The sequence below is a fragment of the Coturnix japonica genome, chromosome 5 (assembly GCF_001577835.2).
Source record: "Coturnix japonica isolate 7356 chromosome 5, Coturnix japonica 2.1, whole genome shotgun sequence".
NCBI lineage: Eukaryota > Metazoa > Chordata > Aves > Galliformes > Phasianidae > Coturnix > Coturnix japonica.
The window spans coordinates 31,476,813-31,492,768 of record NC_029520.1 but is presented as its reverse complement, the minus strand read 5'-3'; the positions used below and the strand labels follow the sequence as shown (position 1 = coordinate 31,492,768).

The 15,956-nt window shown below is 32.3% G+C and overlaps 1 long non-coding RNA gene across 1 annotated transcript; it reads right to left on the bottom strand.

The window, feature by feature from the left end:
• Positions 1 to 558: 558 nt before the first annotated feature.
• LOC107315007 lies at positions 559 to 4,889 on the bottom strand. The gene is made up of 4 exons (XR_004307573.1): positions 4,860 to 4,889; positions 4,672 to 4,727; positions 1,566 to 1,639; positions 559 to 580 (listed from the first exon to the last, which is right to left on the bottom strand). It is a non-coding gene; the product is annotated as an uncharacterized LOC107315007 (long non-coding RNA).
• Positions 4,890 to 15,956: the final 11,067 nt, after the last annotated feature.

Sequence of the window (15,956 nt, the reverse complement as noted above, 5' to 3'; positions counted from 1 at the left end):
CTTTTGATTTATTTATTTTATTTATTTTTTTTTGTAATTAAGTAAGGCACCTTGGAAGTACAGCATTAAAGTAACTCTGGTTTTACTTATTATACTTGATCTCCAACAAAGACATCCACAAATCTTTTTTAGTCCATTTAGATATAACTACAAGGATTGTTCTAGAGAGGGAATTTTAGAACTTTGATGCTTATATTCCTAAATTACTAAAAGTAGTCAAATTATTGATCTAGAAAAGTTATAAATTATTTTACTGTAGTGCCCTGCACACATTAAATTGCACTAAAGGAGAACAAGTCAACAAAATACTAGTGCTAATGGCTTATTCACGAAAGTCTAAAAATATCCAAATTTCCCAAAAATTATGGTAATGAGGCAACATAACATCCCATCTAAGGGCACAGTAACTAGTAATTTTGTTCTTTAGCACACAGAATCAAACTATTCAATATATTCCTCTTCTAGAAGAAAGTTCCTGAGCCACAGAGACAAACATCTAGACTGGCAAACTGAAGTGAAAGGATATAAGTATCACCCACATTAGACTCATGCACCCACCTGTAGAAGATGCCCTTGATACCTGCAATTCAAAATAAGTATAAGGATACTTTAACAAACAGGAAAAACAAAACATCATGTGTTTATGCATTGTCAAAATGGAAATATTTTTTTTTCCAGTGCAGAGAAGTAAACACGTATTTATGAATGTAAATACTGTGGCAGAGAATCAATACAAAATATTTTCAGAAGTACATTGGAGAAGTCATAAATTAAGTAAGTATCATTTTCCATCTTTGGTTTATACTTTTTTTTTTTTAATGTTTGAATAACAAAACAGTGATACAGTTTATCTAAAATTCATTTATTTTGTTTTTTATTGTTATTCTTATGCTTCATTAAGTAGCAAGCTGCCAAAATGAGAAAAATAGTTTGTGTCCTACCACAAATATAACATGGTTTAGGCAAAAACTGTCATTTTAAAAATTAAGAAAGCTTTTATTCTGTGTGTTTCCAGAAAAAGTCTCTAGTACTTCAGATTTGGATTTAAAATATTTTTATGAAATTGACAGTATAGCTTAGGGAATTTTTGTACATAATTTTCTTGTCATATAAGATGTTCACATTCAGTAGTAGCTAGCATCACAAGCATATAAAGTGAAGAAAGACCTAAATATAAGTCTCCTGGAATACACTCAGAGTATATAAGTGCCACTGTTGAGGTCTATGCTTTTCTAAACAAAGCTATTCCAATGTAGAATTTTAAAATAACACCTCCTTTTGAAAAATAAGAGATTTTATAAGGGCTATCATAATTCTCCAACATCATAAGGAATTATCAGAAAACACGTATTTTTAAAAGGTCATCTTTCTCATGAAAATACACCTTTTCAGGATTCAAATAAGAAAACAAAGACATTTACCCACTTTTAATTGAAATGTGAATGTGACAGTTTCAGTAAAAAGCAGTTATTACCTTACACATAATACAAGTCAAGCTGTTACTACATGAAACTTTTTTTCTTGGATAAACTATATTTTGATGTCAGAAGAGAGTAGATACTGACAAGAAGAGGAGATGTCCTCCTAGTCATTAATCACATTGTTCATCATCATTCAGTAAATCCTGCATGAATCCATGCTGAAAGAAGAAGAGCATTAAGATATAACATGACTAAAAGTTTACAAAAAAACCACAAAAACCAAACAACACAATTTGCATGTTAGCAGAATGCGGTCAGAATCAGTACAGGAATATCTCCATTATTTTCTCTCTTAATTAAAAGTAGTTAAATCCAGCAGTTGTAAAATACTTTCATTACTCAGGTCTCAGAAATATCTCAGCAGAAAAAAAAAAAAAAAGATTAGGCTAAAGAAAGCCTAGGAGAACTTGAACTAAGTGGTTGTTTTATTAACAAAACATTCAGATTTTTGTCATCTGATTCATTAAGTGAAACAAAAATAATCCACTCAAAAACATTAGAATGTATCTCATGTGTCCATAGTAAACATTTTTACTTCTTATTTGGTTGTGAAGCAGTCACAGACATGGATGGATAATTTAACCAATAGTGTAAGAAGAATGTGCAACAGTTGATATTCCTTACTTCTAAGTTACAAAGCAAAGTTCTGTAGGAATACACCTATTAGATGCTAGTTCATAATATCAACTATGTAACATTTACAAGATAAACAGATAAATCATTACTAAGCAGCTTCCATTTCAACATTTATTACACTCATCAATAACTCTTCAAGGACTATAAACCTCACAAACCTGGCCAGAGACTTCAACCCAACTGTTTCAGGTTTATGCCTATTTCAATATTTCATTTAAAAAATAAATTTACACTGGATAAAACCAAAGTTATCCACAAACTCACATTCCTTAAATTTAGACTTAGATTCATAATCAGTATTTCAATTAAAAAAAAAAAAAAAATGAAGCATAGAATTGTGATTTTTTTTTTTAAATTTTTTTTTTTTTTTTTTTTTTGAGTTATTAACTATTAATAAATTATAGAAAGAAATTGAATTCATGCTCAGTATTATGTTTTAATTTCATACAGAATATGGTATCAAGGTTTAAAACCAATATAGACCTCCTCTTTGCTGTCATAAATTTGGTATCACATGCTAGAGGAATCTTTCCAGACAGGAAGAACTTCATTCTCCTTTATACATTCAAAGACTTTTAAAGTTATGTCTATATTCTAGAAAATTAATCCAACAAATCCATTGCTTTCACTTGCTCTAAATATAGTATTTTTTATAAATAAAAAATCCAATTGTTACTACATTCCCTAGCCCTCTGATTCAAACTCAGAACTTCATGTTTATGGGGAACTGCATGCAGACAAAAAGAAGGCAATTGGCTTTAATTTTGTGAGATGTAATTCAACATAAAGTAATAAATTTCAAATTAGCATTAAGAGATTACCTTCTCCGCATGCCTCCATTCCACACGATATATGGTGGTTTTTTTCTTTTGGTTTTTAATTCTGTCTTAAGTAATCCTGAAGGCCCTTTCAAATTTACTTTTTGTCTCTCCTAACACCATCTAATTGCACACCTCATCTTTATCATATCTATTGCCCTTGTGGAGGTTTTACAGGCTCCACCGTACTTACCACACATAGATACGTAAGCACTAATTGATAACTTTATCTCATTAAACATTGTTAAATGTTGGATCAGGTATTAATTTACAAATTTGGAAGCTGTTGGTGTAATTTGTTTAGGCTCCATGGAAGGAAATCTGTTAGACAGAACTGAATAGAGAATAATATTTTTTTCTGAATATTTGTGTTATTGAGGAAGAAAGGAAGAGATTCACCGTACACATTACTCAGCAGAAGACATACAGTATTGAACAAAAATTTCACTGTAGGGAAAAGATATCCCATGAAGTGAAGATAGAATTATAGGTTTCCTTAAATCTGTCAGAGTAGTCATAGAATCATATCATAGAATGACTGAGGCTGAAAGGGACCATCTTGTTTCAGCCTCCTGCTGTAAGCATAGTCACCAGCCACTAGATCAAGCTGCTCAAAGCCACATCTAGCCTGGCTGTGATTGTCTCCAGGGATTGGGCACTCACAGCCTCTCTGCGTAACCCGTTCCAGTCTGTTCACCCTCTGTGTGAAAAGCTTCCTCCTAATACCCAACCTAAATCTTCCCCATCTCCCTTGTCCTAACACTATCCATCCTTGTGACACAGCTGTATTCATCATACAAACTCTTTTAAAGAATAGGTACTCAGCTAGACCAACTTATCAAAATCTTATTGTCAAGGGATATCAACCCTCAGAAGCGATATAGAAAATAATAATTGAAACAATAATTCCTAACTTTCTATGCTAGACTCTAATATTTTTCCTCACTTCTCAAATTCAAAGTGAAATCCATGTTTTCAAATTAAGCGTACTTAGCTGTTCAGTTCCTATGAAAATGAATATGATAAAATTCTGAATAATTCTATCACCTAAATATCATGTGAATATTTTAATGTATGTATTGCTGCAGCAGGATAAATTCAGCTCCCTCTCTGTGAGTCTGTGTCAGAAAACAGATACAGGCTCCCTTCTAGCATGTTAGATAAACTACCACCTTCAAGAAAACTCATTAAGCACATATGTTTAAATATCTCAGTAGCCTAGGAGAAAAAACACAAATATTTATGCTGGGGAAATAAAGAAAATAACTGTCCTGAGCTTACTTAACACTCAGTTATATCTCAGTGATCTTGTTATCTTCCCTTGAGAGTCTGATTAGTAAGAGCACCTCAATAATGCTCAACTTACTCCTTTAGTAATAGGCTCTATGTCAAATGCACTAGCTAGTACAAAAATAGATGCTGTAGCAGGAAGAACCCGTTCTTTAATGGAACTCCTTAGTGTTAAAGGAAAAAGATTAGTGATTTTTCCTGGTGGCTTTGTATTAAAATAGTATTTTTTTTCTTTGGTAATGTTTATCAAGTTTTTGTATAACAGTGCATCAGCAAAATATTCAGGAAGATAACAGATTAAAAAAGTAGGACTAAATGATTGAGAACAGTATCCATGATGCAGGAATCTTTGTACTCAGAAATTCAATACTAATTTGCTGTAGACAACACCCTTTTCCAGCTTTTTAGTTTGAACTTCAGTCTAGGGTCATAAACCCATCACTTACCTTCAGCATTCAGTTCTAGATTCCATAGTCCACTGCAAGTCTTAACCAGTGTAATACTGTAACATGATAGAAAGCATAGCAATAAAAGAAGGGTAACATAGTCTTCAGCTACAGCAAACAAGAAAAAACTCAAACACAGAAACAAAGGGGGAAAGAAAAAACAAACAAACAAACAAAAAACTACTTACCTTTAGAAAAACTCCCATAAACAGAGGTCTCCAACAAGATAACCTCACCTCCGCTGCCATCCCTTAAATGAGGTCTTGGAGGGAGTGGATCCTGGCACCACTCCTTCCAATCACTTCAGCGCACTGCATGCACCTGAGCTCCCCTGGGTGGGCCCTGCCTTCGCACCAGGTGCTCAATCATTGTTTCAAGACATTACTTTGCATTTCATCTATAGCCACCTAAGTGCTAGCCATGGTAACATATAGTGCTGCCTGCCTGTTTACAGCGAAAACTTCCTTTTGCTTACAGTAACTTATTCCACTTAATAAACACATTTAAATAAATAATTTAAAACAGAGTTACAGCATTGAGAGGTTAGAACTAAGGAAAGTTTCTAGTTAATAGAAATAATTAGAATAAAAATAATACATATGCTTACCACCATCTATACTGAAAATGAAAATTCCCAAACTAGCTCTTATTTTTCTTCGGATAATTATTTTTTCCATAGGCAAGTGGATTGATCAGCTTATATGAGAAACTCATGTACTGAAAAGGAATACATACATATGCAGTACTTCATCTTGTTCAAAAGTCTGATAAACCAAGTGCACAAAAAAGTTTTCAGTTATGGGTAATTAGAGGTGAATATAGCCTGTTTAAAAGCCAGTCTTTCAGATGTTCTAAAAATAGAAAAATGTTTCCACACAAATAGAATACTAAAAACTAAGGCATTATTAGTTTACATAGTAATACTCTTAAAATGTACAGAAAATTAACTAAAACATTTAAGTGCATGCATATCTCTGAAGTTTAAGTTATAGCCTTAATAAAGAATGTAATTTGACTTCCCTGTAGTTACCCTTCATGGTTTGCATAAACTTATAATTATCAAGTGCTTAAGCGCTTTGCTGGATCTTGGCCTAAGAGCTTAATGATTATTTTACAGTATAATGACATGTCCAGTATGAAGGGAAACAAAACCTCTGTCTATAGAACATATTTGCTATGAAAAAGTCTATCGGTATGTTGCATGATAATCAGTTCAATTCAGTGTACAGTAAATTGGATCATTGTTATTAATTTTCTCATCTCTCAAGCAATTCATGAACTGTTTTTAGAATTTCAAAAAAACAGCTCATGAATCAGACAAAAAAATTAAATAAGAACCCAGCCCACAATGAGATGATGAGTCAGAGTTCTTTTCTGTAGCAGTGTCGACCGAAGTACATCTGAAATCTAATGAGGATTGGCATTGATGCAGAAAAGGCCATGATGAGCATGAAACAATATGTTGAATTTACATGTTAAGACTTTTTGTTGGTTTTGGTAATTTCACTGAATATTATCTGAAAAATCCATAAACATCTGGATGAGAAGAGAGAGTGGGGGTGTCACTTTATACTAAAATGGTGGAGTTTATATTGGGATAGAATACTATAAATGGAAGAAGAAAGTAGTTTCTTGCACAGCTGTTTCCAATTTTGTTAATCTATATTTCAGGCCGAATTCACCATGGAATTAAACCACACATTTACATTAATGTGTGTGTCTGAATTAAAGATATAGGGAAAAAGCTTTTGAAGATCACTAAATCTCAATAATACTTTGGAGGTATTTAGTCAGCTTTATTTTCAGAAGACAAAATTAGCAAGTACAGCTGCTATTTGCAGTCCTGTAGTTTTTGAAAGTGAAGGACTAAGTTTTCAAGAGGACATTTGTACATTTTTAGGCCCTGAAAAATGAATGTAAAAAAAAGGCTGCTCAGAGTTAAAGCTTATATTTCCTGTATATTTATAAATGAAATCCTGATGTTGCAGCTTTTTTGGAGCACATCTACAGAATGACATACTAGAAGGTAATGCCAGTTATTAGAACTATCCATCAAACATTAAGTAAATGGTGGTACAGACTACAGTGTATCACTATCGTAGAATTAAAGATTCTATGCTTGGGTTAGAAGGGACCCAAAGGATCACCAGGTTCCAACCCTCCTGTCACAGGCTAATGATAGTAACATGTGCTTCTTTACAGTCTGAAGTTGAGGGGCTTCATAATTTTACATCATGTCTTCTGTCACTGCAGACTCAAAACGGAATCTCAAAATTTGGACACTGGTTGGTGCAATCTTATCTCTTTCTGATGAAAAGGAGATTTGCATGGAAGATATTGGAATGTCTATGCAGCTAATAAGTTTTGAATATATTGTATAGTAATTTACTCTGCTGTTCAGTAAGGAAAAAAAAGGACTTGTTACTATAGAAACTACAATATCACATGATTTATGCGCTACTTAGAAGACATAGACTTTTTTTTAGAGAGACATTTACTGATGTGTCACTTAAGCTGTAGATTTTAAGTGTTTAAATCACTAAATACAGAATGCTAACAACAAATTTCCATGAATTACAAGAAATGGACATTGTTCACGTGAAGATAATAATGGCAAGCTATTTTTCAAGCTGTGGGTTGTCGTATTTTTCTCTAAACCTCTTAGACCCTTTACATTTATAGATAAAACTTTGTGTTCTAGTATATTGTACATTACTTCTTAAGCTTTTTTAAATAAAAGGAAATAAAGATAAATAATTTCATTTTTGTTTCTAATGAGTTCTTTGTAGCTGTGTGATTCAGAACTTTACAAGAGAATGACCAAAAAAAAGGAAGGTAGATGACAAAAGTAATGAAATAAAAGTAATGCAAGAAACTTCTGAAAGAACTGAATTGTCAAGGAGCTAATATCAAAGATTAAGGAAGAGATTTTTAATAAGATTAACAGTATGTGGAGAAGTTCAAAAGCTTGCTAAAGACAAAATAGGATTTCTTAAATTGTAAATTCCATCCAAGACAAGCTAATACAAGGTATGTAAATGATAGGGGTGAGGTGTATAAGAGTGATTAGGACACATAACTGCAGGTCTGCAGTCTACAGTCAGTGTTCTTCTAATTTAGTTTTGGATCAGGTGTCTGAGTAGATTCAGCTGCCATTTCCTCTACAACATTACAGTACCAGCCCCCCCCCCCCAAAAAAAAAAGAAATAAAAAAAGGGTGAACTATTATTTGATTTGTGATTATTATAATACTGTAAATTAGGGCAAAAATATGCACACAGATTTCAATACCATCCTTCTGTGTAGTCTCTCCTTCTGATGCTGAGGTTTATGGAAATATTTTTTAAAATCTGCCTGTTGGTATTCTGCAAGTTAAAAAATCTTTGTTCTGGAATGTTTTAAGTATTTGTTATCCTATTACAGCAAAATATGTTTTTTTTTTTTCCTTGAGAACCAAGGAAGGTCTCTAAGTATATGTATGCTTTCTATATGCTTTTATATGGTTGTCTAAAAATCTGTATGTTTGTATACATCAGGGTTAGCTGTTGTTATAAAACAAGCAGTTTTTAAAAAGTGCCTTCCATGTTCAACACTTTCTTTATCATCTCAAGTCATGTAGATGATCCCAATTTCTATGTATTGCTGATGGATAACTGACACCCTCTGTAAAAGTGTGAACCATAGTTATGGTACTCAAAAGCGAAATATATCTCAGTTCTTAAGTGAGAGATTTAGGATCCCGTGTCTGGGCATGCATCTTAACTCAGCTTTGGGTGGTTGTATCTTTTCTCCTTTCATTCTTTTTTATTTTTCATGTGAATTCAGGTTCCAGATGAATGGAGAGTGACATGTTGTCTCATCCCAAAAAATTAAGTATAGCCAAAGTGAACCCTTATTCACTGTATAGACAAGAGAATTGAGGAACTGCCTCTCACTGAAGGAGTTGTGGTTTCAAGACACAAGTCTAAGAGAAGACTGGGAAAGTACTCAAAAGCTGTTTTGGATTACTCAGCAACATGATGCTTAGTTATAGTTTATCATCGGGAGTATATGCACTATGATCGTGTGAAAATACTAGATTGGTCACATCCTGGAACTGCAGCAACTTGTTCATTTTCTTGCATGTGTGCTCATCTCTGAAATTCTGTGGAATGGCTGTGCTGTTGCTAGTGGAGAGGTAATCTTCTTTACCTAGAATAAATGAGGAGGTTTGTGTCAGAACAGTGAATTGAATGTGATCCAAACTTCTCACTTACTGAGGAAAAAATTCCGATGTTCAATGTTGCCTTTCTCTGTGCAAAGTGATTGTGATCTCAATAGATCTTTGAGATTGGGACTATATTGATAATTTTGTTAAGTAATATTCTTCACTTATTCATGGACTATTGGTTCTTAAATAATTTTCTAGGGGTATTTGAACTTGAAAATTGTAGTAAGTTGGTTTTTTTTTTTCTTTCTTTCTTTCTATTTTTTTTTAAAATAAATCCGATTAAGCCTTCTTCTGAAAGAAACAAGTTGAATAAAAAGACAGTACTTTTCCTCCGTATTATCTCACATTAGACTATTGCAATAACTAAATTTTTAAAATAAAGGCACAAAATCATTATATCCTCATTAAATTAAATTTTTTAGAATGACATTTAACTCTGCTTTTCATTAAAAGTATTTCTTAATTATTTTATTTCTTATAATAAAAACAGAAAAAAAATAGTTTCCATCTGTTCTTATCTATTCACTTTCTTCTTTCAAACAATTTTGCCCTTCTGTGTTTCCAAAAATAGTAGTACGTAACTACTAAAGAATGAAACTGCTGTGCAACTTGCCACATCTCTTATGAGTTTTTTACTGTTCTCTATTGTATTACCAAGCTAGAAATGAAATATTTGAGTATAGTGTTTCCTGTACTCCTACTATAGGTGGTGTTTCATACATTTAATAAAAAGCTACATAATTTTTGCAAAATCATTATGCAAAATATTAACATAAATAAAAGCTGTATTCAAGATTTTAAACAGTTTAGATACAAGTTAATTTTTCTTTGAAAGTAAGTGGCCTTGTATGACTGGAGTCAATCTCAAGCTAGTGGAATAGTTGCTATTATGAATAAAGGGTAAAACTTACTAGTTTTATTCCTTAAGTATATTTTTTAATTATTTAGTCTAATTGAAGGTGTGATCATACACAAAAGCAATTGCAAACTCAACATAGCTATTAAAGAGAGTTACTTTTAAAAACTGTTACTCATAGTTGCATTGGTTATTGAACCTGTATTTTCAAAACCACGTGGAATTTCTTTTATTAAAACAGAATATAAGTATAGTGATAGATATGATGAATGTTAACAAAGTGCAGGTTTGTGTATGTGCTAATGACAAGCATTAAGAGGCTAATGTATTGTGACCTGACGGAAACCTTGAAAAGGTGATTGAACAAGTAGTTGAAAGACTTATGCAAACAATATTTACTAAAGCTTAGGCTGCCAAACTCAAGGGGAATATCAGGAGGCTTTCCTCATTGATAGCTACAAACTCTATCCAATGTGATATTTTCATAAATTATTTGAATGATGGGATGGAGAGGATGAAAATTCCCATGTGACGTTATATTGGAAGAGGCTATAAGCCTGTCAGAAGTCAAGATACGAATTTGAAATGAATGTCAACATAATGATTTCAACTAAATAATTGTAATTGGCTTAGGACAATTGTAAATATTTTATTTAGAAAACATCAGTAAGTACAAAATAAAGATTACTGGTGAACTGATAAATTGGAAGATCTAGAAATGCTGAATACAACACTTTGCTACGATGGAAAAAAACTCAGTAACAGCTACAAAAATACACAGATCATAAACAGGCAGCTTATTATTTTCATTGGATATCTTACGAGGTATGGTAATGATTCATGTTATATTTCTTATTATGGTTTCTTTCTTTTACTTTAGTGTCCTTCTGGCACAGAAGAAAAGCTATCAATGAGGTATTTTTCTAACAGTAATTTTTTTTGCTAGATGTGATGAAAGGGACAAAACAGATTATGAAATATGACAGCAATATTCAGCACCTCTGTTTTGCTGCTTCAAATAGATTTATTTTTTTTTTTCAAATTTAATATCTCAGCATAATATATATAGCAAGGAAGTATTTTCTTTCCCATCTTCATCACTGTGTTACAATGGTTGCTTTAGACTACTGGTTACAATGGAAAAAAAAAACAAGACAGAACATACAATCTAAAGCTCTGATGAAAATATTTTTGGGGTGTCTATTATATAGAGAGTATATGATCTCTACATGTTTCCACTATGACCAGGTGTACATCTTTGGTGTACAAATAAAGAGAAAAATAAATATCAAGTTTTGTATAAATATAAAAATATGGGTACATCTATGTGCATGAATGTAGTCTTCGGCCAGCTTTTGAGGCTGTATATATGCTAAGTGGAAAACGAGTTGACTTGGTTGAAGCAGAAATTACACTGAAGTTTTATAGAAGCAAGATTCTATGTCATAGGCAAATATCTGATATTGACAGGCACAAGTTATATATGCTTCTTTGATTTTAATTCAGAGTTGAGAATCATATATCATATCAACAACCTTCCAAAGTATCTAGGAATCTGCAATTACTAGGCAATATTACATGATAGAAAAAGATTGCTAGAATTGCATTTTCTAAACTGATCAGAAGACCTGGAACTGATCACTGAACATTTAACATTTTATTACAAATGGTAATCACTATCTTGCATTAAAGTTTTTATTCAGGATATAGCATAGCAGATTTACAGTAGTGCTAAGTATAGCTGTTTAATTATCAGAATGACATGAAATTAATTATTTGCAAAATGCTCATTTTATTGGTAACTGAATTTCTGTAACACCAGGTTCTACCAAAAGTACACAACTAAGCTCTTCCACAAGATAAATATCATTCTGTGGCTGTTGTCTGGAAGATTTTTATCTACAGTTTTCTTCAGTGAAAATTGCCTACAGTAGCATCAGCATTGTGGAACTGAAGTTAGTAAAACACTTGTTTATGCTAATGGAAAAAAAAAAAACCACACACAATATATTAATATTTTTTTTTCTCTTGTGTGTTGTGTTAGGTCTTTGTTATATGCTGTGTCCTGTGCTTGGACTTTGGCTGATTGAATGATGAATACCAAAATTCTGCTTTTATATGTCTGTAGAAATGTGAGAACTACGCAGACTTCACATACCCTACAAATAGAATTTGACTCACAAAATTCTTAAAGTGCTTATCCAGAAAGAGTGCTTGCAAAAATGGTGTTTACCAATCATCCCTGATCAATGAATTTCTAGTTCTTCATCTCTTGGCATCAGAAATACTTTTACTCCAGCTGTTGCTTACAGTAGAATAAACCAGATTTTATATTCTGGTTCAGTCTTTTGTGTTAAAGTTTTTATTTAAAAAAAAAGTTCTGACTACAAAGTCTTCAGAAATGGTGCAAAAAGCAGAAAATTTGAATATTATTGTCAGTTTCCAGAGAAAGTCTGAAGTCTGAAAAAGTACGTTATTTTAATTTAAGTACAGAAGAAACTGAAAATAAAGGAGTCCAACAAATGTCATGGTAGAGTAACTTTCGCATGAGACTTACAATTTAGGACAAGTATTTCCACATGGTATCTAAAACTGAAAAAAACAATGGTAACAGTACTTATGCAAAACCTTTTAATTTCCAATTGCCCTATAAGCACAGAGATCGCAGTTTTCACAGTAAGTTCAGCTTAGCTTTCTATCCAGCTCCTCTCTCTTGAAAGTTGCTTTAAGACATCTTGATTTTAGAAGAGTCCGAATGAGTAAGTCCATTAATGTAACAATAACAAAAAATTTATCAGTCATATACCTACTATACTTGAGTGCAAGACCACAACTTCCTGAGCTTATTTTCGGTTTACTAGCAGGGACACCCAGAATGACAGCAGAGAGATTTCAAGTTCGTAAATCAGACTTTTCAGACAGTCTTCAAATGTAGCTTCATTTCTGTAGGTTTTATAATATCTTTTTTTTTTTTCTTTTTTGTTTTTGTTTTAGAAAGCACACTTCACAGTCTGCTCTAAGAATTTATCTATTTCATCAAAGCAGGTGGGGACAGTATGATGTATGTTTATTAGCTTGAGAAGCACATCTGTGGGCTCAGATTGGATGAAAGGTCATAAACACAATGAATGTTGCTAGGTAACAGTGCCTTTTAGTCAATTTAGTTGTGAAAATGAAAGGTTTTTTTGTACAAAGATAGGCTATTTGGATAGTACAATGAACAGTCACTTTATTTTGATCTTCACTGCTGTAATTTAAAAATAACAAACCTTTTTCCCTTGAGAAAAAAAATATGACATTTTCTTTACTTACAATGAATTTTACTAAAAATAATCAGGCATAATAAAAATGAAAGATGAGGGAGATGAAATTATGATTGTATCCAATTAATGAAAGATTCATTTTATCACTTTTGGCTTTTAAATTTAAAGTGAGAGATAGTAATTATTAAGGAGATGAGAATATCCATTGAGATACTAAATCCTAGAGCAATGCAAAAGACTCACACAACAACTGTTTTCCTCTTTTAAAACATTTGTTCTTTAAACCAAACAACCAGCGTCAAAGCAATCATTGCACTTTTCAGGAATCTTGACTTCTGTTCTCTTCTAAAAGTATTAGCCCAAAAGAAAACAGACTTCTAGTAATGCAGTTAGACTTGGAGTCTGCATTTGCTGGTTGGATGACCAAATGTAATACTCTATTTGCAAATGGTTGTAACTAAGTACAATGATTTTATAATTGATTGTTTGTTTTATCAAAGATTGCATTATTTCTATGGACTTATATATCCACATGATTTCATATTGTATATGGCAATTTTATGTATTGGCTTAATGTCTAAAGAGACACTGATCTGAGAAGAGGAGCTTAAACTCATTAGTTTCACTCAAGGGTAATGTGAGAATTTAATATATTCTTTAAGTTTTTGTGCAGTGGCTCAAGCCAACTTAAATAAAAAGGTACAGCATAATCAAATTCAAAATAATTTCTGTTTGCTGAGGTCTTGGGATGCATTAGCTCCCACGGATTAAAAGATTTAAGAGTATATACCTAAGCTAATATGCTCGAATAGTGTCATAAAGATTTAAAAACAAATTTTGTCTAGTCTTGTTATACAGATTTATAGATCAGATTCTTGCTTAATATAATGAGATGTATTGGAAAAGCTATTTAAAACTGCAAATGGTAGGATGACGTCTATTGTATCTGTATTGTTATCTTATTGATACAATAGTCATGTGATCATACTTTGATTTGAAGGACTTTTGCAGAGTTCAGATACCTTGAAAGTACCGTGTACAGCTCACTTTGCTTGTTTTAATATCTGTTTCTTCAACTACTTGTTATTATTTGTCTCTATTATTGTCATGTTTTTAATGAAAATACTCATTTAGGTTTCAAAGGTTAGCTTACTATGTATTTGAATCCTTGTGATATCATTACTTATTGACATAGTTATATAAATGTCTGTAGAATGCATCATCTGAGCTGAGGTTAATTCTAGAACTCATAAATACATTATGATTTTCAACTTATTGTAACTTTTTCAGATAACGTGAAATCAAGTGCAGTTGATTCCATTTATAATGATTGAACATTTTGGAAAAGAAAGTTTGGAAAGAAGTAGGTATCATCTACATTACTGGTGATACTCAGTGTTATTGTGTTCTGATTCCAAGCTACTCATTTTCCCCCTCATCCTGTTTGCTCTTCTGAGGTTGATTCTGTCCAACAACAATATGCCGTCTATTCATTAGCAGTTCAGGTGAAGAAAGGTATTTCAGATATTTCTAAAAGTAAGATGGTGGTGATACAAGGCTAAATTCCTGATGGTAGTGCAGTGAAACTGCATGTATTTCATTATCTTGTTATCAGCACACCTGCTAATGTAGGAAAACACTTTAAATATTGATTTGAATGGGGGTGAGTTACTATCTCCAGCGAGTCTGAGTATCATAGTAATCTTAGTTCTGAGTTCAAGAAAATTTTTCCAAATAGTTTTGGTGTTACTGATGAATCCTACAATTTGTAGCTACTTACTATATTTTTTTTAACAATACATTTTAGTATGCTGAAGCATGTATCTGCTTGCCTGAAATTTTTGATACACTTAATATCATAACAGACATTGTAAAAATATAGAAGGAAAGGTAATCTAAGTTTCAGTACCATAGTAACCTGTTGTTCAGCGAAAGACAGGTTCAAGTATAAAATAAGAAATGTGATTTTTTTCTGAGGAATCCTGAGGAATACTTTTGATGTTAAAAACCTGTTCCAATAATTTTTTTCTGTTTGTTTGTTGTTTTTGTTTTGTTTTGTTTATTTGTTTGTTTTGTGTGTGTGTTTGCATGTGCATGTATGTGTGATAGCAAATGTCATGCATCCTCTGGAAAACAGTTTAAATAGATTATTTTCCTGAAGACTGAAACAAGAAAGTTGTCTCCAAGTTTACCAAAAGTTTCTAGTAACTTTGAGATATTATAGTCAGCCAAATTAATGGTTTTGTTACTTAAGATGAAGGATCAGTACTATGAAGTAGTACACTGTTTTGTGCTGCTGGATAGTACATCAGTTGCCTAGCTGTGTTTCATTAGATAGGTTTCCCATCTAGATGAATTTGGCTTCACAGTATAATCACAGTATTTTCTTGAGGGAATTCAAGCTGTAAGTGTAGTGAATGTGGTTATGCTTGTGACTTTCAGAAATAAGTTTTCTCCTATCTTAAAAGGTTCTGTGCTTTCAAATTAGCCTTTCTAGAGATTATCTTCCAGTTACAGCTGTTTTAAATATAGAATTACCATGGCCTACCTGTTTCTCTTTTATATTATTTTCTGCATACATCTACATATTTTTTAGCCACTGTGGACTCCTCTTAGGTTTTTGGCAGTATTACTGTTCACAACGTATTTACCTCTAATTTTCATAGCACTCTTTCCATCATGCCAGGAAAACTGTTTATGAAGATTTATACTAATCTGGGCAGGGAAATGATCTGGCAGAACACTAGTCACTGTGAAAATAATGCGCACACACACAAAAAGCCACAAAACAATTATATAAGAGGAAGGAGAATGGCAAAATGGCAAGATAGATTATGCTATCCCATTTTTGCAGATAACTGAATTAATAGCAAACTGTAGGTTTAACCACATTATTGCACTACAATACAGTAGAATCTTATAGTAAGTTCATCATTTACTGTGATTCATGCATCTT